General features: G+C 39.7%; 1 protein-coding gene across 3 annotated transcripts in view; it reads right to left on the bottom strand.

The window, feature by feature from the left end:
- LOC106087504 (adenylyl cyclase X E) overlaps window positions 1-27,335 on the bottom strand; it is a 54,547-nt gene extending 27,212 nt beyond the window's left edge. The window contains exons 1-2 of one of the 3 annotated variants that reach the window (XM_059360315.1): window positions 26,777-27,335; window positions 26,194-26,684 (exon numbers count right to left, since the gene is read on the bottom strand). The gene's annotated coding sequence lies outside the window, so the exon portion shown is untranslated. The remainder of the gene's footprint in view (window positions 1-26,193; window positions 26,685-26,776) is intronic. The other 2 variants (XM_013252560.2, XM_013252558.2) reach the window with 2 other exon arrangements.
- Between the last annotated feature and the right edge of the window lie 280 nt (window positions 27,336-27,615).

Raw genomic sequence — 27,615 nt, forward strand, 5'->3', positions numbered from 1 at the left:
TATACTAATTTCGTCATTCTGATTGTAACTACTCGAAATATTCGTCTGAGACCCCATAAAGTATATATATTCTTGATCGTCGTGAAATTTTATGTCGATCTAGCCATGTCCGTCCGTCTGTCCGTCCGTCCGTCCGTCCGTCTGTCTGTCGAAAGCACGCTAACTTCCGAAGGAGTAAAGCTAGCCGCTTGAAATTTTGCACAAATACTTCTTATTAGTGTAGGTCGGTTGGTATTGTAAATGGGCCATATCGGTCCATGTTTTGATATAGCTGCCATATAAACCGATCTTGGGTCTTGACTTCTTGAGCCTCTAGAGTGCGCAATTCTTATCCGATTGGGATGAAATTTTGCACGACGTGTTTTATTATGATATCCAACAACTGTGCCAAGTATGGTTCAAACCGGTCCATAACCTGATATAGCTGCCATATAAACCGATCTTGGGTCTTCACTTCTTCAGCCTCTAGAGGGCGCAATTCTTATCCGATTAGAATGAAATTTTGCACGACGTGTTTTGTTATTATATCCAACAACTGTGCCAAGTATGGTTCAAATCGGTTCATAACCTGATATAGCTGCCATATAAACCGATCTGGGGTCTTCACTTCTTCAGCCTCTAGAGGGCGCAATTCTTATCCGATTAGAATGAAATTTTGTACGACGTGTTTTGTTATTATATCCAACAACTGTGCCAAGTATGGTTCAAATCGGTCCATAACCTGATATAGCTGCCATATAAACCGATCTTGGGTCTTCACTTCTTCAGCCTCTAGAGGGCGCAATTCATATCCGATTAGAATGAAATTTTGCACGACGTGTTTTATTATGATATCCAACAACTGTGCCAAGTATGGTTCAAATCGGTCCATAACCTGATATAGCTGCCATATAAACCGATCTTGGGTCTTCACTTCTTCAGCCTCTAGAGGGCGCAATTCTTATCCGATTAGAATGAATTTTGCACGACGTGTTTTGTTATTATATCCAACAACTGTGCCAAGTATGGTTTAAATCGGTTCATAATCTGATATAGCTGCCGTATAAACCGATCTGGGGTCTTCATTTCTTCAGCCTCTAGAGGGCGCAATTCTTATCCCATTAGAATGAAATTTTGCACGACGTGTTTTGTTATTATATCCAACAACTGTGCCAAGTATGGTTTAAATCGGTTCATAACCTGATATAGCTGCCATATAAACCGATCTGGGGTCTTGACTTCTTGAGCCTCTAGAGTGCGCAATTCTTATCCGATTGGGATGAAATTTTGCACGACGTGTTTTATTATGATATCCAACAACTGTGCCAAGTATGGTTCAAACCGGTCCATAACCTGATATAGCTGCCATATAAACCGATCTTGGGTCTTCACTTCTTCAGCCTCTAGAGGGCGCAATTCTTATCCGATTAGAATGAAATTTTGCACGACGTGTTTTGTTATTATATCCAACAACTGTGCCAAGTATGGTTCAAATCGGTTCATAACCTGATATAGCTGCCATATAAACCGATCTGGGGTCTTCACTTCTTCAGCCTCTAGAGGGCGCAATTCTTATCCGATTAGAATGAAATTTTGCACGACGTGTTTTGTTATTATATCCAACAACTGTGCCAAGTATGGTTCAAATCGGTCCATAACCTGATATAGCTGCCATATAAACCGATCTTGGGTCTTCACTTCTTCAGCCTCTAGAGGGCGCAATTCATATCCGATTAGAATGAAATTTTGCACGACGTGTTTTATTATGATATCCAACAACTGTGCCAAGTATGGTTCAAATCGGTCCATAACCTGATATAGCTGCCATATAAACCGATCTTGGGTCTTCATTTCTTCAGCCTCTAGAGGGCGTAATTCTTATCCCATTAGAATGAAATTTTGCACGACGTGTTTTGTTATTATATCCAACAACTGTGCCAAGTATGGTTTAAATCGGTTCATAACCTGATATAGCTGCCATATAAACCGATCTGGGGTCTTGACTTCTTGAGCCTCTAGAGTGCGCAATTCTTATCCGATTGGGATGAAATTTTGCACGACGTGTTTTATTATGATATCCAACAACTGTGCCAAGTATGGTTCAAACCGGTCCATAACCTGATATAGCTGCCATATAAACCGATCTTGGGTCTTCACTTCTTCAGCCTCTAGAGGGCGCAATTCTTATCCGATTAGAATGAAATTTTGCACGACGTGTTTTGTTATTATATCCAACAACTGTGCCAAGTATGGTTCAAATCGGTTCATAACCTGATATAGCTGCCATATAAACCGATCTGGGGTCTTCACTTCTTCAGCCTCTAGAGGGCGCAATTCTTATCCGATTAGAATGAAATTTTGCACGACGTGTTTTGTTATTATATCCAACAACTGTGCCAAGTATGGTTCAAATCGGTCCATAACCTGATATAGCTGCCATATAAACCGATCTTGGGTCTTCACTTCTTCAGCCTCTAGAGGGCGCAATTCATATCCGATTAGAATGAAATTTTGCACGACGTGTTTTATTATGATATCCAACAACTGTGCCAAGTATGGTTCAAAACGGTCCATAACCTGATATAGCTGCCATATAAACCGATCTTGGGTCTTCACTTCTTCAGCCTCTAGAGGGCGCAATTCTTATCCGATTAGAATGAATTTTGCACGACGTGTTTTGTTATTATATCCAACAACTGTGCCAAGTATGGTTTAAATCGGTTCATAACCTGATATAGCTGCCGTATAAACCGATCTGGGGTCTTCACTTCTTCAGCCTCTAGAGGGCGCAATTCTTATCCCATTAGAATGAAATTTTGCACGACGTGTTTTGTTATTATATCCAACAACTGTGCCAAGTATGGTTTAAATCGGTTCATAACCTGATATAGCTGCCATATAAACCGATCTGGGATCTTGATTTCTTGAGCCTGTAGAGGTCGCAATTATTATCCCATTTGCCTGAGATTTTGTGCGACGGATTCTCTCATGACCATTAACATACGTGTTTATTATGGTCTGAATCGGTCTATAGCCCGATACAGCTCCCATATAAATCGATCTCTCTATTTTACTTCTTGAGCCCACAAAGGGCGCAATTCTTATTCGAATTGGCTGACATTTTACACAGGTCTCCAACATATAATTTAATTGTGGTCCAAACTGGACCATATCTTGATATCGCTCTAATAGCAGAGCAAATCTTTTTTTATATCCTTGTTTTGCCTAAGAAGAGATGCCGGGAAAAGAACTCGACAAATGCAATCCATGGTGGAGGGTATATAAGATTCGGCCCGGCCGAACTTAGCACGCTTTTACTTGTTATAAATAAGATTATACCCTCCACCATAGGATGTGGTATACTAATTTCGTCATTCTGTTTGTAACACCTATAAATATGCGTCTAAGTCCACTTAAAGTATATATATTCTTGCTCGTCATGACATTTTAAGTCGACTAGTCATGTCCGTCCGTCTGTCGGTCGAAAGCACGCTAACTTTGGAAGGAGTAAAGTGTGGCGCTTAAAATTTTGCACAAATACTTTTTATTAGTGTAGGTCCGTTGGGATTGTTAATGGGCCAAATCGGTCCATGTTTTGATATAGCTGCCATATAAACCTATCTTGGATCTTGACCTCTTGAGCCACTAGAGGGCGTAATTCTCATCCGGTTTGGCTGAAATTTTGCTTGAGGTGTCTTGTTATGACTTCCAACAACTGTGCTTAGTATGGCGTAAATCGGTACATAACCTGATATAGCTGCCATATAAACCGATCTAGGGTCTTGACATCTTGAGCCACTAGAGGGCGTAATTTGCATTCGATTTGGCTGAAATTTAGCATGAGGTCCAACAAGTGTGCTAAGTATGGCACACATCGGTTCATTACCTGATATAGCCGCCATATAAACCGATATGGGATTCGTGAACCTTTTGAGGGCGCAATTCTCATCCTTCTCAACAGAAATTTTGTACAATGGCTTCTCCCAGGACCTTTAACATACGTGTAAAATATGGTCTGAATCGGTATTTAGCCTGATACAGCTCCCATATAAACTGATCTCCCTATTTTACCTCTTGAGCCCCTAAAGGCGCATTTCTTCTTCGAATTGGCTGAAATTTTACACAATGACTTCTACTATGGTCCGAATCAGACCATAACTTGATATAGCTCCAATAGCGTAGCAATTCTTCTCTTTTATCCTTCGTTTGCCTGAAAAGAGATACCGGGAAAAGAACTCGACAAATTCGATTCATGGTGGAGGGTATATAAGATTCGGCACGGCCGAACTAAGCACGTTTTTACTTGTTTTTATCTATCCGTTCTCAAAGGGAATATTCTTTTTTTTTACTATTTTTTTCGATTTCATCCCACTGTGCGGTGTATCGATAGGTCTATATACCCGTTTCGTATGGTTTCGACGATGCGACGGACCCACTGGCCCTTGGGTCGTACTCTACTCCCAAATACCTATCTTTTAAGTTCCATATTGTATCGATTGGTCTTTATGACCGCTGGGAAAGGTTTAAGTGGGGGACATGCCCTCAAGATACGCCTCCGTACGCTCAATCCACCTCATTTTTTGTCAATTGGAGGAGACACAGGATAAAAAACGAATTGAACAATGCATCTTTTTGAGTAACAAAGCTTTTTTTGGCTGTAAAAGAATTTTTGAATTGAAGCATAATAGAGCCATCCTTTACGAGGGTTGCCTTCTATATTTTGGGGATTAGAGAACAAAAACAAATATGAATCATCGAAAATCGCTTTATTGTTTTTCAAAATATTCCCCAATAAGATCTATACACTTTTGCATGCGCTTAAACCAATTGTCGAAGCACTTTTGCCACTCTGATTGAGGTATCTCCAAAACATGCATTAGAGCGCATCAACCGCTTCTTCAGGTGTCGATAAACTTTAACTTCTCATTTTATTTTTAACGTACGGGAATAAAGAGTCCAAGTCAGGACTATACGGCGGATGACTCATCAAATTGATGTTTTTAGTGGTCAGAAATTCTATTGTTTGTCATGGTGTAGAGTGATCCGTCTACGGCGGTAGGTTTTCCTGATTTCTTGGAAGACAACTGGCAAACAATTGGCTGTGTACCACTCAGAATTGACTGATCTGCGTTGTTCTAGTGGTGCGATAGCGACATTTCCAGTTTTTCCGAAAAAAACAGGCGATCATTTGCTTGGAAGTGCTTCGTGCGCGACCAACTTTTTTTGGATTTGGCTCATCTTGAAACAGCCATACAGTCTACTGGTGTTTACATTCATGCTCATACGCGTATATCCACGATTCATCACCTGCCACGTTGTCATAGACGTGTTTCGAAGCACCGCGAACAACTGATTATGGACGACCTTCACGAAATTCGTCTAGGAGTGAACTTAGACCTCAATTGAATTCCCCATACCATCGATACACACTGGTCCCTGATGAAGCTTCATCGCCAAAAATTTAATTAAGTTCATCGATGCACTGTTGTTGAGTTAATCCACGTCGAAAGTTGTAAAAAATAATCGCACAAATATGTTCACAATTTAATACCATTTTTGGGCGAGGTGAATTTTTATACCCACCACCGTAGGATAGGGGGTATATTCATTTAGTCATTCCGTTTGCAACACATCGAAATATCAATTTCCGACCCTACAAAGTATATATATATTTCGGATCGTCGTAAAATTCTAAGACGATTTAACGATGTCCGTGTGTCTGTCCGTCTATCTGTCTATCCGTCTGTCCGTCTATCCGTCTGTCCGTCTATCCATCTGTACGTCTGTTGTAATCACTCTACAGCCTTCAAAAATTGAGATATTGAGGTGAAATTTGGCACAGATACGTCTTTTTGATGCACGTTGCTTAAGTTCTGGAACGGGATAAATCGGACCATATTTGGATATAGCTGCTATATAGACCGATCTACCGATAAAGGGTCTAATACCCATAAGTGCTTCATTTTTAATCCGATTTCACTAAAATTAGAAACAGTTAGTAGGTTAAGGCTTCCCGACATCTGACCCAAATATGGTTCAGATCGGATCATATTTAGATATAACTTTCATATATACCGATTTGCCGATAAAGGGTCTGAAGCCAATAAAAGCTTTATTTATTACCCGATTTCGCTGAAATTTGAAACAGTGGGTGATTTTCAGGCTCCTGGCCCAAATATGGTTCAGATCGGACTATATTTAGATATAGCTGCCATATAGACCGATCTATCGATTAAGGGTCTGATAGGCTTCAGACCTTACAGCTTTTTTTTAACCGATTTCGTTGAAATTTGAAACAGTGAGTATTTGTACGCCTCCCAATGTAAGACCCAAATATGGATCAGATCGGACTATATTTAGATATAGCTGCCATATAGACCGATCTGTCAATTAAGGGTCTAAAGCCTATTAAAGCTTTATTTATCACCCAATTTCGCTGAAATTTAAAACAGAGAGTTATTTTACGCCTCCCAAAATAAGACCCAAAGATGGTTCAGAACGGACTATATCTAGATATAGCTGGCATATAGACCGATATGCCGATAAAGGGTCTGAAGCCCATAAAAGCATTATTTTTAAACCGATTGCGCTGAAATTTGAAATAGTGGGTGGTCTTACGTCTCCCAACATAGAACCCAAATATGGTTCAGATCGGACTATATCTAGATATAGCTGCCATATAGACCGATCTGTCGAAGCCCATAAAATCTTTATTTTTAAACCGATTGCGCAGAAATTTGAAACAGTGAGTAGTTTTATGTCTCCCAACATAGGACCCAAATGTGGTTCAGATCGGACTATATTTAAATATAGCTGCCATACAGACCGATCTCCCGATAAAAAGCATGAAGCCCATAAAATCTTTGTTTTTTATCCGATTTTGCAGAAATTTGAAACAGTAAGTTGTTTTAGGCCACCCGCCATCTGACCCAAATATGGTAAAGATCGGACTGTATTTAGATATAGCTGCCATATAGACCGATATCCCGATGAAGGGTCTGAAGTCATAAAAGCTTTATTTATTACCCGATTTTGTTGAATTTTGAAATACAGAATGCAACAGTGACTTATATTTATTAGACCACTCAATATCTGTGCCGAATTTGGGTGCCTAAGTTATCCAATTTTTACCGGAATGTGACGAAAGGGGGTTTCCATCTATACCCAAAGTTCGGTCCGGCCGAACTTTATGCCTTTTTACTTGTTTAACGTAACGAACGTATGTCAAAACGTTCTGAGTACGTATAACTTCAAAAATGAGTTGCTCAATCTCGAAATATAAAAAGCAACCCTCGTACCACAGAAGATGTTCTTTAAGGTTTTTCCCTAAGCGAAGTGCCTTTTACATCAAAAATTTTCAAATTCACCTTCTTACCTTCAACTGTGGATTTGTTTGTCGCAAAGGTTTTCCTATATGTTTCATGTTTTTGTCCCATATGTTTGATTTTTTTTTCTTTATCTAGGGTTGGTATGGCCTGAGAACTCTAATCTCCTTTGGGTTTTTTTTTCTATTGCTTTAATATTATCACCCTGAATTGGTATTTATTACCCCCAGGCCTTGACCCTAAAAAAGTATATCTGGCAACAAATTCAAAGAAACCTTTTCTATTTTTACCTCTCTACGTGTAAAAAAAATAATTCATTAACCATAAACGAACGTTTCTCCATGATTCGAAAAGAATCACCTTCGTGTAACAAATTATCTTTTACTGTAAACGAAGCACTTTTGGCTTAAAAGTAGTTTTGCATTTTTGCGTAAAAGGGCCATCCTTAACCACAGACGAGGTTTATAAAAGTTTAACTATTACCGAAGTGACTTTAACATCAAAATGTGACAAATACACGACTAACGTTCAACGGTAGAGGAGAATGTTGCGCCTCAAATATGATTAAGATCGACCTACAATATATTTGAAGATTAATATGGGTATAGTAGTGTTTTTTGCTAATAAATATGGTTATGGGTATCAAATGTTCGGCAGGGCCGTACTAAATGCATTTTAACTTGTTTATCGTATTTTTATATCCACCACCATAGGATGGGGGTATACTTATCTAGTCATTCCGTTTGTAACTCCTCGAAATATTCGTCAAAGACACCATAAAGTATATATATTCTTGATCGTCGACATCGTGAGGCAATCCAGCTATGTACGTCCGTCTGTCTGTCGAAATCACGATAGAGGTCGAATGCGTAAAGCCAACCGCTTGAAATTTTGCAGAGATACTTTTTATTGACGTAGGTCTTTGGAGATTCTAAATGGGCCATATCGGTTCAGATTTGGATATAGCTTCCATATGAACCGATCACCCGATTTGACTTCTTGAGCCCTTACAAGCCGCATTTTTTGTCCGAATGGGCTGAAATTTTACACATAGTGTTTTTTATGACTTTCAACAACTGTGCTGAGTACGGTCCAAATCGGTCTATAACCTGATATAGCTTTCATATAAACCGACCTCCCAATTTGACTTCTTGAGCCCTTGGTAGCCGCAAATTTTGTCCGATTTGACTGAAATTTTGCAGATAGTGTTCTGTTATAACTTTCAACAATTGTGCTTAGTACGGTACAAATCGGTTTATAACCTGATATAGCTCCCATATAAACCGATCTCCCGATTTGAATTCTTTAACCCTTACAAGCCGCAATTTTTGTCCGAATGGGCCGAAATTTTGCACGTAGTGTTTTGTTATGACTTCCAACAACTGTGTTAAGTACGGTCCAAATCGATCAAGAACCTGATATAGCTCCCATATAAACCGATCTCCCGATTTGACTTCTTTAGCTCCTGGAAGCCGCAATTTTTGTCCGAATCGGTTGAAATTGTGCACATAGTGTTTTCTTATGACTTCCAACAACTATGCCAAGTACGGTCTGAATCGGTCTATAACCTGATATAGCTCCCATATAAACCGATCTCCCGATTTGACTTCTTGAGCCCTTTGAAGCCGCAATTTTCGTCCGATTTGCCTGAAATTTTGCACATAGTGTTTTGTTATGACTTCCAATAACTGTGCGAAGTACGGTCCAAATCGGTCTATAACCTGATATAGCTCCCATATTTTAGCAGAAAACATGGTGGTGGATTCCCAAGATTCGGTTCGGCCGAACTTAGCACGCTTTAACTGGTTACTTGTTTATATTATTCTTTTATTTATTTTTTTGTCCATATACAATAGTATATATAGTATTGTTTCAGCTCTCAGTAGCAACACCAATACAAAAGACAAATATAAACAAAACGACAACATTTTTAACACTTCAAATAATATGTAATCATTTGAAGTGTTGGAAAAATTCCTTAGTTAAAAAGAAAAAATTAAGAAATTTAAAAGAGAGGAAAAAGAGACCAGCGTTTTCTTAGGAAATTTTAAAATCGATCTTCCAAATTTATTTCAACGAGAATGGAATGACATGTTTTTCAGTAAAGATCAATTTTTATGTTTATGTGATAACGAATGCTCGCAATCTCCCTCAAGTCTATTCGGTTTGAATTTCCAAAAATTTTGTCTTATTCGGTAAACTTAATGAAGGTTCAAAATAGGTTTATTTGACAATTCTATAAAGGAAATCTGTCCAATAATCGTACTTCAAATATGCCTATTTCATATCTACATTAAGTTTTATGAATAATGAAGCATGTCTTGCGAATATCGATGTTAGCCTTTATAAAAATAAATCATTGTGATTTTAAAGAAAAATGTTATGGGCATATAATTTTTAAAAACATTTTTGTCGGTTTGTGATTTAATGATTTGTTTAATATCCTCTTAAAATCACTTTGGACAGATTTTATTACCATCACCTTGGGATGAGAGTATACTTTTCTTGTCATTCCATTTATGATACATCCAAATATTGATTTGTGACCCATTAAAGTATAATTTCAAGATTGTCTTGAATCTAGATCCGGAGATTATTTTATATGGAAGTCCTATTATTACTTGTTCTAAGCATGCAAAATGTCATAAAATCCTTTTTACTATGCTAATTTAAATGTTTTTTTTTCTTTTCGTTCCACTACCTTTATACTAAATAAGACGAGATCATCTTATAATTTAGGTCTTATCTATTATATCACTCCCACCTCTCATAATATTTAGTGTAGGGTCTCAGAGTACATTAGAGAAGACAGCAAAAAGTTTACCTATTTACCTATTTCGCAAAACATGTGTGCACAACAGCGATAAATAAATACTTGTCTGTCCAACAGTAGAGAGAAACCACGAATCAAAACGACAATAATCAAATCAATTGTTTTCACAACTGTCATTTACTGATAAGAAAATGGAAACGAGAAAAAAATGAAAATATGGGTTTCTTATGTGAGTGCACTGACACTACCCCCACCACCCTTAGGAAGCAAAAGATATTTATGGGTTATCTTAGTAGAACCTGGAAATAATTGACAGTATATGATTGCAAGTTTATACCAGGGCTGCTGCTAAAATTGCTCGACTTCGACTCCAAAGACAAACAAATTTACGACTCCTATTCGACTCCGATAATAACATGGTAAGTTCGGCTGGGCCGAATCTTGGAAACCCACCACCATGGATTCTGCTAAAAATTTCGCAAACTAAACTTAGTTGAGGGGCATAATTTTACCAGAAAAGGCATTTCGTTTTTACTTATCATGGATGTCGGAAGTCATAGTAAAATCTAAATCATAGTAAAATCAGCCAAATCAGCCAACAATTGCGGTTATAGAGGACCCGGAAGTCATTTAGGGGGATCGGTTTATATGTAAGCTATATCAGGTTAAACACAGTTTTGGATCATTCTTGGCACCATCGCTGAAAGTCGTACCAGAACCCCACTTGCAAATTTTCTGCCAAATCAGCCAAAAATTGAGGTTATAGGGGAAAAAGAAGTAAAATCCGTCATTCCGACATGAAAATATTGAACTGAGACCCAACAATGTACCTTTTATAAATGAAACCAGTAAGGAAGGGCAAAAGTCGGTTGGTGCCAACTGTATAATACCCTACACCTACCCTATAAGTACAATGTGCGAGCTATATCCAATTCTGAGGTAATTTTGATACCCCTCGGAGGATGTTTTCAGATGGGTCATTAAACAATCCGTATCAAATTTCGAGCAAAGCAAATATGTTCAAACTGTATTATCTAACATATATATGGAAGCTATATCTAAATCTGAACCGATTTTGGACCAAACTTCTCAGAAATTGTAGAAGTCGCTAATGATAGCGTTGTGCAAAATTTTAACACAATTGCTCAAAAAATGCGCTTGATGTGACCTTAAAAATTAAAATCGGGCAATATATATATATATGAGAGCTATATCTAAATCTGAACCGATTTCCATAAAATTCACCAGTAATGTTGAGAGTCAAGAGAAAATCCTTCCTGCTTCGTTCATTCGAGAGAATCGGGTAACAAATGACCAATTTATTGCAATATTTCTCAAAATTGGATGAACATATACATGGGAGCTATATCCAAATCTGAACCGATTTGGAGCAAACTTCGTAGATATTGTGGTAGTTGTCGAGGAAAACGTTGCAGTGGCTCTGGAAGTCAAAATAGACGATATTCATATATGGCAGCTATATCTTAATCTGAACCGATTTATATCAAGCTATAGATCGATTCAGACCATAGTGGACACGTATGTTAAAGGTCCTGGGAGTTGCGACCTGTAGAGGCTTAAGAAGTCAAGATCCCAGTTTATATGGCAGCTATATCAGGTTATGTATCGATTAGCGCCATACTAGGCACAGTTGTTGGAAGTCATAACAAAACACCTCATGCAAAATTTCAACCAAATCGGATGTGAACTGCGCCCTCTAGTGGCTTAATAAGTCAAGATCCCAGATCGGTTTATGTGGCAGCTATACCCGGTTATGAACCGATTTGAACCATACTTAGCACAGTTGTTGGAAGTGATACCAAAACACCACGTGCAAAACTACAGGCAAATCGGAAAAGAATTGTGCCCTCTAAAAGCTGAAGAAGTCAAAACCCAAGATCGATTTATATGGCAGTTATATCAAAATATGGACCGATTTTTATTAGTGTAGGTTGTCAACCAACCTACACTAATAAAACATATTTGTGCAAAATTTCAAGCGCTGAGCTTTACTCCTTCGAAAGTTAGCGTGGTTTCGACAGACGCACGAACGGGCGGGGGGCGAACCCTCCCCCATACCCCAATTTCCAAAAACGCCAGATCTCGGAGATGGGTGCTCCGTATTAAGCGTAATTTCGCATGCCACCTTATGGTACCCCAAAAATACGAAATTTTTATAAAATTTTGGGGTGAAATAACAGGGGGGAACGCCCTATCCCTAAACCCACCCGAACGGGCATGTTACCGATTGGGACAATATGGGTATCAAATGAAAGGTATTTAAGATTAGAGTACGAACTTGGCATTAAAATGTCACCATAAGTACCGGGGGGGGTCCCCCACCTCCAAAAACACCACTCAACAGGACACTTTTGCAGCTTTAAAAGTAGAGTACAAATCTGACATAAAAATTTATTCCTTGGTGGCTGAGGGGTCTCCCCACCCCGCTAAATCGCCCAGCTGGACATATTTACCGATTGGAACAATATAAATATTAAATGAAAAGTTGAGTAAAAAGCTGATATAAAAATTTATTCCTTGGTGTCTAAGGGGTCTCCCCACTCCCCAAAAACACCACCCAAAAGGACACATTTACTGATTGGGACAATATGGGTATCCAATGGAAGGGTTTTTGGAAGTTGAGTACACATTTGTTATAAGAATTTGGCCCAAGATGTCTACGGGGCCTCCCCCAACCCCAAAAACCCCTAAAATTCATGCCCACGTCACATAATGGGTATCAAATGAAAGGCCTTTGGGAGTTGACTACGAATTCGGTATATAAATTTGGGACAGAGACTGGGACCCGCCCACCCACTAAATACTCTTTAATAGGACGTGTAGTTCGAGAGGGATAATATGCGAAAGTTCGAATCTAATGTTGATACAAGGCTTCAAGTATCTGGGTCATGTCCTGCCCTTCAGCAGGACATGTAGATTGCGACAATAAAGGACTCAAATAAATTGTTTTTTGGGTCTTAGCGTCGGGACGACCAAGAATATATTGTACTCAAATGACAGGATGTGTCAGAGGGCAATGCCCCTCCCCCTATCTTACCCAAAATTAATATACGAAAGCCGATTAGGATAGAATGGGAAATCAATAAAAGGTCTTTGGTAGTAGAGTGCACTTATTGCTCTCAAATTAGTATTGACACAAGAGGACTTGCAGAGCTTCAAAAATGTGGTATCGCAAGTGGTAGCTTTGAAATATGATTTTGAATGTAGGTAAGCATACAAAAAAATTAATTAGTGTGGATCTGAACCAGACCCGTAGCACTGAATATCTTATAGCTTTATAAAAATGCTTGAGATTATGGGGTCCAAACAAAATCGTGCTCTAGCACGATGCTTATATTATTTCAGGGTCCGCCCCCTAAACTTCCTTCAAACCGGCCATGTTTACCTGCTATGACAATAAGGGGCTCAACTAATAGGTATTTAATAGTAGAAAAAGAATTTGATATCCAATTTTGAGGCCAAGTGTTTGGGGGTAGTCTCACCCCATAAACTCCCCCCCCCAAAACAATGGCAATTGTGCTCAAATTAAAGACATTTGAGAGTAAAGCACGATGCTGATATTTTTCAGGGCTAAGTGCGTAGAATGTTCAGGGGAAAATTTGCATTTGCAAGTGCGTGGGTGTCCGCCCCATCCAACATACCCCCCAAACTGTACATATTTGTGGATTATTGGAGCTCAAATCTGTATCTGTTTCATGGCCAAGTGTTTCAGGAACGCCCCACCTCATAAACTCACCTAGAGTATGAATCTGGTATCCACCACCACCAAACCAAGAGAATGATGGGGTTCTAACATCCAAACTTTAATGGGCGGACCCTCCCCTTACCCTATTTTCAAAAACGCCAGATCTCGAAGATGGTTGAGGCGAAATTTAGTTTGTTATTACACACTCAAAAACAGAAATTTGGCATCCTTATTTAGGGTGGGATATGTAGGGGGCCGCCCCACCACCAAAGCCAGCCAAGTGGAATATAAGCCAATAATGACAAAATGGGACTCAAGTGGAAAGTATTTGTGAGTAGAGCACCTCTATGATATCAACATTGGGCGAAATATCTGAAAGGCCGTTCCAACACCCCCAAGCAGGACTTATTTCCTGACGAGACAGTATAGGGCTCATATAAAATAAGAGAGTGAAGGAAGGCGCTGCGGAGCGGGTCCCGTCCAGCTAGTCTATTATATAAAAATTAAAGTGTTGCGCTTTGTTTGTTTCGTTGTTCCGAATAGACTCAAAAACGGCTGAACCGATTTTCATTTCATTTTTCACAGATGGTAGAACATAGCCCTTATCATTTTGTGATATCCAGGAGAGGGGTACGGACCCTCACCCTTACACCAATTTTCAAAATTCTCAGATCTCGGAGGTGGGTGCATCGATTTAAGTGAAATTTTGTGTGCCACCTTATGGTAGCTCGAAAACACAAAATTGGTATAACACTTTGGGCTCTAATAACCGGGAAGGACACCCTACTCCAAAACCCACCCAAACGGATATATGTACCGATTGGGACAATATGGGTATACAATGAAAGGCATTTGAGAATAGAGTACGAATTTGATATAGCAATTGGCCCTTACGTCTCGTGGGGCTACCCACCCCCAATCTTCTGTCAAACCAGCAAAAACTTAAGCTTCTAGGAACCAAATAATGATGATCGAGAGACCGGTTTACATAGGAGCATAGTTGTTGGAAGTCGTAACAGAATACCGCATGCAAAATTTCAGCCAAATCGGACAAAAATTGCGGATTCCAGGGGCTCAGGTCAAAGTCAAATCGGGTAAACGGTTTATATGGGAGCTATATCAGGTTACAGACCGATTCTGACCTTACTTGGCACAGTTGTTGGAAGTTTTAATAGAATACTATGTGCAAAATTAGGGTTTGTAAGGGCTCAAGAAGTCAAATCGGGAGATCGATTTATATGGGAGCTATATCAGGTTATTAAGTGAATTTCAGTCAAATCGCACAAAAATTGCGGCTTCCCGGTGCTCAAGAAGTCAAATCGGGAGATCGGTTCAGATATGTAAATCTGAACCGATATAGCCCATTTGCAATCCCCAATGACCTACATCAATGTTAAGCACCTGTTCAAAATTTCTTTACGCGTTCGACCGCTATCGAGATTTCGACCGACGGCCGGACGGGGCTAGATCGACTCTGAACGTCGAGGCGATCAAGAATATATATACTTAATGGCGTCTTAGACGAATATTTCGAGGTGTTACAAACGGAATGACTAGATTAGTATACCCCCATCTTATGGTGGTGGGTATAACAAATCTATGTTTGTATGTTAGATTGTTCTGTATAGACTCGGAAACGGCCGAACCGATTTTCTAGAAATTTTTACAGATTATGTAGATTGGTCTGGAAGGAGCAATGGCCTATCTAATTTGTTGATATCTGAAGTGGGCGGACACTCCCCTTAATATCAACAGCACCGCCAAAAATGAGAAATGGACCGATTCGGACAATATGGGATTCAAATGAAAGGAATTTGAGAGTAAAATACGAATATGATATTAAAAATTGGGTCCAAGTACTTGGGGGGTCACCCCAGGCCAAAAATTCGCCAAAAATGTACCGCCCAAAATCAAAAGTGGACCGATTGTTAAAATATGGGACTTAAATGAAAAGTATTCGGGAGTAGAGTATTAATATGGTCTGGAAGGAACAAAAGGTTATATAAGTTTTGCTATGTATGAAGGGGACGGACCCTCTCCCCTTACCCCAAAAATACCATCCAAATTCAAAAATGGACAGATCGCAACAATATGGATATCGAATGAAAGGCATTGGAGAGTAGACTACGAATATGGTATTAAAAATTGGGTCCACGGTGGGACACATGTCGAGGGGCCGCCCCACCCTCAAAAACCTTACAAAAATGACATTTTTACCCATTGGAGTCAGATGGGTATCAAATTAAAGGTAATTGGAAGTAGACTACGAAACTTATATGAAAATTTGGGGTCAAGTATCAGGAAGACCGTCCCATTCTAAAAATCACCCCCCATACGGTCATGTAAGCCGAGACAATACGGGATTCAAACGAAAGGTATTTGAGAGTGGAATACGAAAATCGATAAAAGTTTGGGATCAATTGCCATGCGGGAAGCCACTCCTCAAAATTATGCACCAAACGGACGTGTACACCTCACGGAACAATATGGGATTCAATCGAAAGGTATTTGAGAGTAGTATACAAAAATGACATCTTTACCGATTGGAGTCAGATGGGTATCAAATTAAAGGTAATTGGAAGTAGAATATGAAACTTATATGAAAATCTGGGGTCAAGTATCAGGAAGACCGTCCCATTCTAAAACTCACCCCCCATACGGTCATGTAAGCCGAGACAATATGGGATTCAAACGAAAGGTATTTGAGAGTGGAATACGAAAATCGTATGAAAGTTTGGGATCAACTCCCATGCGGGAAGCCACACCCCAAAATTATGCACCAAACGGACGTGTACACCTTACGGAACAAGATGGGATTCAAAGGAAGGGTATTTGAGAGTAGTATACAAAAATGACATCTTACCGATTGGAGAGTATGGGTATCAAATGAAAGGTCATGTAAGCCCATCGAGACAATATGGGATTCAAACGAAAGGTATTTGAGAGTGGAATACGAAAATCGTATAAAAGTTTGGGATCAATTCCCATGCGGGGAATTGGGCACCAAACGGGCGTGTACACCGTACGGAACAAGATGTGATTCGAACGAAAAGTATTTGAGAGTAGAACACGATACTTATATTAAAATTAAGGTCGATTCCCGGGGAGTCGCCCCATCCCAAAATTATGCCCCAATTGGACATGTTAACCAAACGGGACAATATGGGATTCCAATGAAAGTTATTTGAGAGTTAAATCGGAATACAAATAATTTTTAAATTTGGACCACGTCAAAAGGGAGCCGCAAACGCTGGCCAACCTAGCACATTATATATATATATATTATATATATGTTTTCCAAGGTAATAAAAATCGGTAATGGAAATCGGCAAGGCAACCGAGAAAATGATCCCAGTCGTTTAGGTACCTTACATTTGAAAACAAACGAACACTGATAAGCTTCTACATTATATTTCGATATGGACAAGTTAAGAACTGTTATCAAATTTAAATAGCATGTGTTATTAGAATGTCAATTTGCTTCGAATAGAACAATTTAAATGGTTGGTTAGTATAAATTTAACAACAAAATATTTTAACTTAAACAAATATGCTAAGCCATAATTGGTTAGATAGGATATGACAGCCCATTTAGTGATAGTAAATATTTTGTTCGCTATAAAGATAAGCATTTAAGTACACATATCGAATGCAAGTTTATACCCTACTCAATAAATTTAAATAATTGCTGTGTTTTGATTTTCATAGAAAATACGTTAAGCTCAAGTGTCCTTGACAATAATATACAATATTATGTTAGCCTATCCGCCTATGTTAGGTTAAAGTTTAAGTGGCAGTCTACAATCGACATTTTTGTTCATTATGATACCACAGGAGAACAGGAGAAGCAAAATGCATTCGAGTTCCTACCGTTGGACCATTCAGAAAGCTTTATAAAGCCCAACAAATTGGGAATATTCTCATACGCTTATTCAGACAAGTCCTTAAAGAAATGAGACGCTAAAGTGAAGTAAACTCATACTTAGTTCGGCCTGGCCAAATCTTATATACCCTCCACCATGAATTACTTTTGTCAAGTTCTTTGCCAGGTATCTCTTTACATGCAAACAAGGGATAATGGCTAAGAATTGCTATGCTATTGGAGCTAAATGAGGTTATAAACCGCTTCGGATGGTCCATGCTTGGTTTGGATGTTGAATACCATATCAGAGGTCATTGCTTGAAATTTCAGCCAAATCGAATAAGAATTGCGCCATTTAGGGGCTCAAGAAGTAAAATGGAAAGATCTGTTTATACGGGAGCTATATTCGTTTATACACGGTTTCAGAACATAATTGGCACGTATTTTAAACGTTATTTAAACGGAGAAATCGTTGCACAAAATTTCGGATAAGAATTGCGCCCCCTAGAGGTATAATCGGGAGATCGGTTAATATGGGAGCTATATCAGGTTATAGACCGATTCGGACCGTACTTGGAACAGTTGTTGAAAGTCGTAACAGAACACAGCATGCAATATTTCAGGCAAATCGAACAAAAATTGAGGCTAGTAAGTGCTCAAATCGGAAAATCGGTTCATATGGGAGCTATATCTGGTTATAGGTCGATTAGGACCTTACTTGGCACAGTTATTGAAAGACATAACAAACACTACATGATCAATTTCAGACCAATCGAACAAAAATTGCGGCTTGTAAGGGTTCATGAAGTCAAATCGGGAAATCGGTTTATATGGGAGCTATATCAGGTCATAGACCGATTTGGACCATACGTAGCACAGTTATTTTAAATTATGACAGAACACTAAATACAAAATTTCAGCCAAATCGGACGAAAGTAGTGGCTTGTAAGGCTCAAGAAGTCAAATCGAGGGATCGGTTTATATGGGAGCTATATCAAGTTCTGAGCCGATTTGGACTGTACATGGCACAGTAGTTGGAAATCATGACATAACACCTCACGCAAAATTTCAACCATATCGGGCAAAAATTGCGGCTTGTAAGGGCTCAAGAAGTCAAATCTGGAGATCGGTTTATATGGGAGCTATATCAGGTTATAGACCGATTTGGACCGTACATCACACAATTGTTGAAAGTCATAAGGGAACACCACATGCAAAATTTCAGCCAAATCGGATAAAAATTGCGGCTTCCAGGAGCTCAAGAAGTCAAATTGGTATATCGGTTTATATGGGAGCTATATCAGGTAGTAGACCGATTCGGCCCGTACTTGGCACAGTTGTTGAAAGTCATAACAGAAAACCCCATGCTCAATTTTAGCCAAATCTGACTTAAATTGCGGCTTGCACCGGCTCAAGAAGTAAAATCCTGAGATCGGTTTATATGGGAGCTATATCAGGTTATAGACCGATTTGGACCGTACTTCGCACAGTTGTTGGAAGTCATAACTGAACACCACATACAAAATGTCAGCTAAATCGGGCAAAAATTACGGCTTCTAGGGGCTCAAGAAGTCAAATCGGAAGATCGGTTTATATAGGAGCTATATCTAAATCTGAACCGATATGGCCCCATCCCCAATGACCTACATCAATATTAAGTATTTGTGCACAGTTTCAAGCGGCTAGCTTTACGCGTTCGATCACCATGGTGATTTCGATAGACGAACGGACAGACATGGCTAGATCGACTCAGAACGTCGAGACGATCAAGAATATATACGTTATGGGATCTTAGACGAATATTTCGAGGTGTCGACCCCCATCCTATGGCGGTGAGTATAAAAATGAAGTTGTTTTTGTCGGTTTGTTTCTTTGTTCCATATAGAACCGATTACCTTGAAATTTTCAAAGATTGTGTAGGTTGGTCTGGAAGGAAACACAGGCTTTATAATTTTTTGATATCGGAAGGGGGGCCTCCCCCTTCTGCAAAAGTACTACTCAAAAAAAAAGTATACCGATCAGGACAATATTGAAATCAAGTGAAAGGCATTCAGGAATAGAGTACGAATTGCATATTAAAAATCAGGTGCATATAACTGGGTGGCCGCCCCAACCCCAAAACACACTAAAAGAGGTTTATTGAACTAGAATGACAATATGGGACTCAAATGAAAGGTATTCGGGAGTAGATTTCGAATATAGTAAAGAAAAGGAATAGGCTCTATAATTTTTTAATATCTGAAGGGGGGTCTTAGACGAATATATCGAGGTGTTACTGACAGAATGACCCCCATCCTATGGCGGTGGGTATAAAAATGAATTTGTTTTTGTCGGTTTGTTTGTTTGTTCCATATAGAAAATGCATATATTGAAAATCAGGTGCATGTAACTGGGTGGCCGCCCCATTCCCAAAACACCCTAAAATAGGTTTATTGGACGTGCATGACAATATGGGACTCAAATGAAAGGTATGCGGGAGTAAATTAAGAACAAAGTAATGAATAAGGAATAGGCCGTATAATTTTTTAACATCTGAAGGGAGCGGACCCTCCCCCGTTTCCCCAAAAATACCACCCAAAATCAAAAGTGGACCGATAAGGACAATATGGGTATCAAATGAAAAGTATGCGGGAGTAGGTAACGAATCTGGAATATAAATTCATATCCCCCCTTATACATTATAAGGGGTCACGGCGGGCTGTATGGGATTCAGTTTGCTTGTTTGTTCCGTATAGACTCAAAAACGGCAGAACCGATTTTCTCCGAATTTTCGCATATTGTGTGGGTTGGTCTGGAATGGAACATAGGTTGTATAATTTTTCGATATCGGAAGGGGGCGGACCCTCCCCCTTATGTAAAAACACCACCCAAAATCAAAATTAGACCGATCGGGAAAATATGGGTATCAAATGAAAGGTATAGGAGAGTAGAATATGAATATGGTATCAAAATTTGAGCCTAAGTAGCCATCGGACCGCACCAACTCCAAAACTGATGTTCTTGTCAATATGGGGCTCAAATGAGAGCTATTCTGGAGTAGATTTCGAATCTGGCATACAAAATCAAATCAAAGTATAGGGGGTCACCTCACCCCCCAAAACGCCTCAAATGGGCATCGGCTGAACCGATTTTCTTCAAATGTTCACAGATTATGTGGGTTTTTGTTGAAGGAAACATAGGTTCTATAATTTTTAGATATCAGATGGTGGCGGACCCTTCCCCTTACCCATAAACGCCACCCAAAACCAAAAATGGACCGATAGGCACAATATGAGTATCAAATGAAATGTATTGGAGACTAGAAAACGAAGATCGTATTGAATTTTGGGTCCAACTACCCAGCGGGCCGCCCCATCCCCAAAACTCCTCTAAATAGATATATTCGACGTTCCTATCAATATGGGACCCAAACGAAAAACATTCGGCAGTAGATTACAAATATGGCATAACAAATTAGGTCCAAGTAATGGGAGGTCGCCCCACCCCCAAATGGGCATATCAGCCGACCATGGCTATATGGGATTCAAATGGAAGATATTTGGGAGTAGATTACGAATATGACATTTACATTTGCGTTCAAGTCTAGGTGGCGCTTTTCTTCCTGAAAACGCGTCGATTAGGTTAATTGACCCATAATGGCAATATGGGACTCTAATGAAAGGTATTTGAGAGTAGAAAACGAATTTGATATCCAATTTTGGAGCCAAGTGTTTGGGGGTACGCCCCAAATCACCCTCTTAACTAAACTTCATTTGCGACTAAAGCAATATAGAGTTCAAATCAGCGGTATTTGGGCAAAATGCCGGTGGCCGCCCCAGCCCCAAAACACACTTACCGGTTCATACTTACCGACCACGGCAATATGGGGCTCAAATTAAAGGGATTTGGGAGTGGAGCACGAATTTGATATCCATATTTGAGTCGGAATGTCTCCCCTAAAAAGCACTTCTCATTAACCTAATTTTCAAAAATTATAGTTTTTTGCATTTTCACGTCACCAAAACATGGTTTCTATTGTTGGGGTCAGGTGACGCGGTGTGACTGCCCAAAACCTGCCAAATGGATATATAGACCATTCACGAGGTTTGGGAGCCGCCCCACCCCAAAATACCTCCCTGTTATATAAGGGCTATTTGGGATGTAAATTGATTGATTTTCAGGAAATTTATATTCATTTTTGGGACAAAGACCCTGGGATCCACCCCATCCTCAAACACAACTTATTTACCGATCATGCCATTATGGGACTCATATGAAATGTCTTTGAAAGTAGATTGCGAATCTAATATTTACTTTAATGGCCTAGTGACCTACCCAGATATACCCCCTAAATTGGGAATATTTACCAATACGGTAATATAGGACTTAAAAGAAAGGCATTTGGGTGTAGAGTAAATATTTGGCCAGGAACCGAGCAGGGGCAAACTTCTCACACATCAATGAGTGCTTAACGATTCAAGTTTAAACTCAATGACAAGGGTCCTTTTTTATAGCCAACTCGGAACGGCGTGCCGCAGTGCGACTTCTCTATGTCCGTGAAGATAAAGTTAACTTTAACTAGCAGAGACACAAGGATCTTTTCGCTTTGGACTTTTTGGTGTTGTAGGTTTGTCTCTTATGCATTTTTAACTTTGTTAGATAATTTTTTTTACAAAATTCGCAATTTTTGTGGTCCATTAGGTGCTCTTGTTGTCGTTTCTATGAATTTTTTCATTCTTTTTCTTGATTTTATTTTTAGATCTTTTCTGTTAAATTGTTAGCATAGCTCTGCTAAGCTCGTAACAGGGTGCTGCTAATTGAATGGGTTTGTGTCTCTGCTAGTTTTTAGTTAACTTTAACTTCACGGACATGACACCTCTGTAAAGAAAATTTTGTGCATAACCACGCATGACATTTTACCGCTCAAATGTCGCCAGCATTGAAAGAGGATAGGTTGGGTTAGATAAAAGAGGGGGCAGATATTAATCCGCTCCATGCCACTATGGACATACACCTTAGCCAGTAATCGGCTTGTTGTGCGTTCTAAAAACTATAAAGTAACCTCTAAAAAAAGAATTTTAAGTTAGGAATTCTGTGCTACTTACAAAATTCTTAATTGTTTTCAATACCACTCCCCGTAGTTGGTTCATGTCTGGTATTGTGTCCCCACCTTAGTGCCGGTATCAGTTAGACGCGAAAGCCAGGCAACGGCATAAGAAATGCTCCAATGTCTCATCTTCCTCCCCACATGCCCTACACATATTATTACTTGCCGCACAGATTTTACATAAGTGAGCTCGTAGTCCTATGAGTCCCGTTATACTACCAATAGCTACACTGACCTCCTTCTTACTTCATTTCAGTAATAGCCTCGTCTTCTCACGTTCTGGATCCCCCCATAGGATTTTCGCCATCCTACCGACTATTTCGCTGTTCCACATGCATTCGTCGTGTTCCATGAGCATTCGTCGTCCACTCCCTTAACTCGGAAGCCGAAAGGCTTCGGGTTAAACAAGTTTATTGACAGCCTTCACCGCCAAATCGTCTGCCCTTTCATTCCGTTATGACCCGGCACCCAAAAGATGCTGATTTTGCCATCCTCAGAGAAGGCGTTAATCTCCTTCTTACACAGCAAGACTGTTCGTGACCTTACCGTCCTGGTTGTTATTGCCCTTCTGGCAATTTTATTGTCTGTAAAGATGTTCACACTCGACGTCCTCGCGTTACCACCAAACCGTGATCGCCCGGATCTCCGCCTGCATTACCGTATTATGGACAGGCAGTCTAAAACGGATCTCAGTCCCTGGGTTCTCAATGTAGACCCCCAGGCCCACTCAGTCCTCTAGCTTTGATCCATATGTTTAACATGATCTTCCAGATGGCAATACTAGGATTCCGTCAATCCAAGACTGTACTGATGGCAGCAGTACCTCGCACTCGACTTCAAGGTTCATCACAGGTATCCGATCGGAAACCTCTTCCCTTTCTTCCAGATTTTCTATCATCGCCTCGATTATACCGCGATGGTATGAGTTGCTCCCATTCTCAATCCATTCTTCCATTGCCTTTAGTCTCATAGCCGCAGTGGCTGCCTCACTCTTAATCTGTATGTCAATGGGTCAGATATCTAGAATAGTCTCCAGTGCCCTAGTGGAAGTGGTCCCCATCGCTCCGCCTAAGGCAAGACAACATGTTCTCTGAACCTGTTGTATGTTGTAATCACGATCCTATAGAGCCACTGGACTAACCTCGAATTCAGGACCCATTTCAAGCCTACGGCCCGCCTACATAGTGCCCAACAACTGTGAGGCTTCTCAGTACGCTCCTGAATGTGACACTTCCTATTCAGTTTCCTATCCAAGATCACACCTAAGTCAGATATCGAAATTGTCTTATTGGGGAAACGTGGTGCTTTTAGTTGGCCCACCTTCGTCTTCCTCGTGAACAGGCATATTTCAGTCTTCTTTGGGTTAACACTGAGACCTCTGGGTCTAGCCCAGTCATATGCCATATGCAAGACCCTTTCGGCCCTTCTGCATATCTCGTTCGGATCCTTACCCCCTTAGAAGTATTATAACACCGTCTGCGTAGCAGACGGGTTCAAATCCCTCCTCAGTTAGCACCCGTAATAGGTCATTTGTGGTGCTCATCCCTAGGAGTGGCGATAAAATGCCCCCCTGTGGCGTGTCTTGTGCCACTTTCTCCCTCATATTTATGCCATGGGACACACAATTTATCCACCTGTTTCTTAGCATATGGTTTATCCAGTCTCTAAGGACCGGGTCCACCCGGTAGTGATTTAAGGTTTAGATCAGTGTGTCGGTCCGCACATTGTTAAAAGCCCCCTTGATGTCCAGGCATACCGCCAGGGTGTACGTTTTAATAGGGGAACCACCGCTTTAAATTTAGTCCGATGTTCTCGCCAGGATTCGAAAAAAGGCGTTCAGCGTCATAGGCGGACATAGGTTACAGTAGCACGAAATCGATAGCTACATTCAGGGCGAATTGTCCCCACCCTAAAAAAAATATTAGAGGGTTAAAGAAGGCGCAGGAGAGCCCAGATCGGTCCAGCTTTGGATATAGCTGACATATAGAACGATCTCTCAATTTAAGGTCTTAGGCCCATAAAAGGCGCATTTATTGTCCGATTTCGCCGAAATTTGGGACAGTGAGTTGTGTTAGGCCCTTCAACATACTTTCGTTATTTGACCTACATTGATCAAGTTTTGCATATAGCTGCCGTATAGACCGATCTCTCGATTTAGGTTTTGGGCCCATAAAAGTCGGATTGTAGGAAGTGAACCAGCGGGACCAGTGCGCACTGGTCCAGTCCAGTAGAATGTATGAGCATTAGTCATACGCCTCATAGTATGTCATACCTTGTAGCTAAGCCACTTACATATCTATTTAAATATACTCGTATAAGATTTTCACAGATTTTTATACCCACCACCAGAGGATGGGGGTATACTAATTTCTTCATTCTGTTTGTAACACCTCGAAATATGCGTCTAAGACCACATAAAGTATATATATTCTTGATCGTCATGACATTTTAAGTTGACCTAGCCATGTCCGTCCGTCCGTGTGTCTGTCGATATCGTGAATTCGATTTCGATCGATTGACTTCTTATGGCCCTGGAAGCCACAATTTGTCCGATTTTGCTGAAATTTTGCACGTGATGTGTTGTTATGACTTCCAGTAGCTGTGCCAAGTACGATCCAAATCGGTCTATAATCTGATATAGCTCCCATATAAACCGATCTCCCGATTTGACATCTTCAGCTCTTGCAAGCCGCAATTTTGTTAAATTTGGCTTAAATTTTGCACATGGTGTGTTGTTATGACTTCCGATCCAAATCGGTGTATAACCTGTTATAGCTTCCATATAAACCGATCTCACGATTTGACTTCTTGAGCCCCTGGAAGCCACAATTTATATCCGATTTGGCTAAATGTTTGCATGTAGTGTTCCGTTAAGACTTCCAACAACTGTGCCAAGTACGCTCTAAGTCAGTTTATAACCTGACATTGCTCCCATATAAACCGATCTCCCGATTTGACTTTCTGAGCCCTTACGAGCCGCATAGTGTTATGTTATGACTTTCAACAACTGCGCCAATTACGGTCCAAATCGGTCTATAACCTGGTAGAGCTCCTATATAAACCGATCTCACGATTTGACTTCTTGAGTCCCTGGAAGGCACAATTTTTGTCCGATTTGACTAAAAATTTGCATGTAGTGTTCTGGTAGGACTTCCAACAGCTGAGCCTAGTACGATCCAAATGGGTGTATAAACTGACATAGCTCCCATATAAACCGATCTCAGGATTTGACATCTTTAGCGCCTGAAAGGCACAATTTTCGACCGATTTCGTTAAAATTCATTTCGTTAAGACTTCCATCAACTGTGCCAAGTACGGTCCAAAAAACCATAAAATTATGCCCTTCAACTTAACTTATTTTGTGTAAAATTTTAGCAGAATCCATGGTGGTGGGTTCCCAAGATTCAGTATTTTTTCTTTAAATTTTACAATCCAACTTCACGTTTACATTTTTTAATTCACCTTTGTGGCTTTTCACGTTAAACCATACAATTTCCAAAATCACACTGCTGCATTAATGGCAAATATAAATAAACTTGTTTATTTAGGGGATTTTTTTTATCATTTATGGCCCAGGCAATATTAACAAACAAGGCTGCAATAGTAAGCAGTATGCAGTTTAAGGAATGCTACTGCACCAATGACCCAATTACCAGACGCCAACACAAAAATGAGAACTAAATTATTTGTTTTGTTGTTGTTATGTTCGTTTTTTTTTTTTTGTTTGATTAACAATAAAGCACAGCACATTTATCTTTAATTTTTAAGGATTTCCTTCACTTTTCACACAACCCTCGCATTGATATCGAAGGCATTCTTCAGATTGTTTTTCTAGCTTCTTTGATTATTTGTTATTTCTTTGATTAACATGAAATTGATTGGACTTTTCCCATCACATGCGTTTTATGGCAGCTCTATGCAATGAGCAATTGGCTGTCATCTATTTGTGTACTCTTTAATAGAAAGAGAGAAAGAGGGAGAGAGACAAAGAGAGAGAGAGATGTTGCACTAGTTTCTGGGAGTTAAGCTATGTTATTGCAATCACCTTAGAATTGTTTCAATAGCCCTTTGCATGTGCATGTATGTGTGGGGTTTTATTTTTGTTGCGAGATTTGTTTTGATTACACTTTGAATATCGGTATTTATTATTTCGTTACACCACTAATTGACGATAACGACACGAGGCAACGACAGTTGCACGACTAAGAAGACGACTGCGACGACACTACAACTTTAATTACTCATCAATTTCTTTACTTTTTCATATATCAAACTGATAAGCGCTACAAGGTACGAGGTACGAGCAAGTATAGATTTCAATTTCTTATGGATGAATGGTTGTGGGTTTCTTGGTTAATTGGCCAGTTGGTCGGTTAGCGTGTGAGTGTTTGTTTTTGCTTTGTTTGATTTTCTATGTCTGTCCGTCCGTCCGTCGAAGTTTGCACAAGAAAGACACAATAACGTTGTACTACAATATATTATCTTTACGTTCTCGGTTTTCAATGTTAGGTTGAGGGGTGTGTGGCGGCGGCGACGCTGTTCAAAGAACGGAAACGATTTTATTGTTCGTTTTTTCGAATTTCCGTGGAACCGTTAGGATCGACAGCTCGCGATAAACTGTTTCTTATTGGGGCGAAAATGGTAGTTGAGACAGTTGGTAGCTCCTGTTGAGTATCTCTTTCACTGCGGAAGTCTTATCAGTTGCTTTAAGGGGAAAGTTTATAGGTATGACAAACTAAAGTCTATTAGCCATAAAAACCCTCTACATTAGTCAATAATGGGCAATGGTTTGCAGGGAATATATTAAGAAAAATCAATTTTAAGATCGTTTTTTAATAATAAAATAGACAAATTTTAATAAAAACAAAAACGAATTTTCACTTT

This window comes from Stomoxys calcitrans, chromosome 1, assembly GCF_963082655.1.
Source record: "Stomoxys calcitrans chromosome 1, idStoCalc2.1, whole genome shotgun sequence".
NCBI lineage: Eukaryota > Metazoa > Arthropoda > Insecta > Diptera > Muscidae > Stomoxys > Stomoxys calcitrans.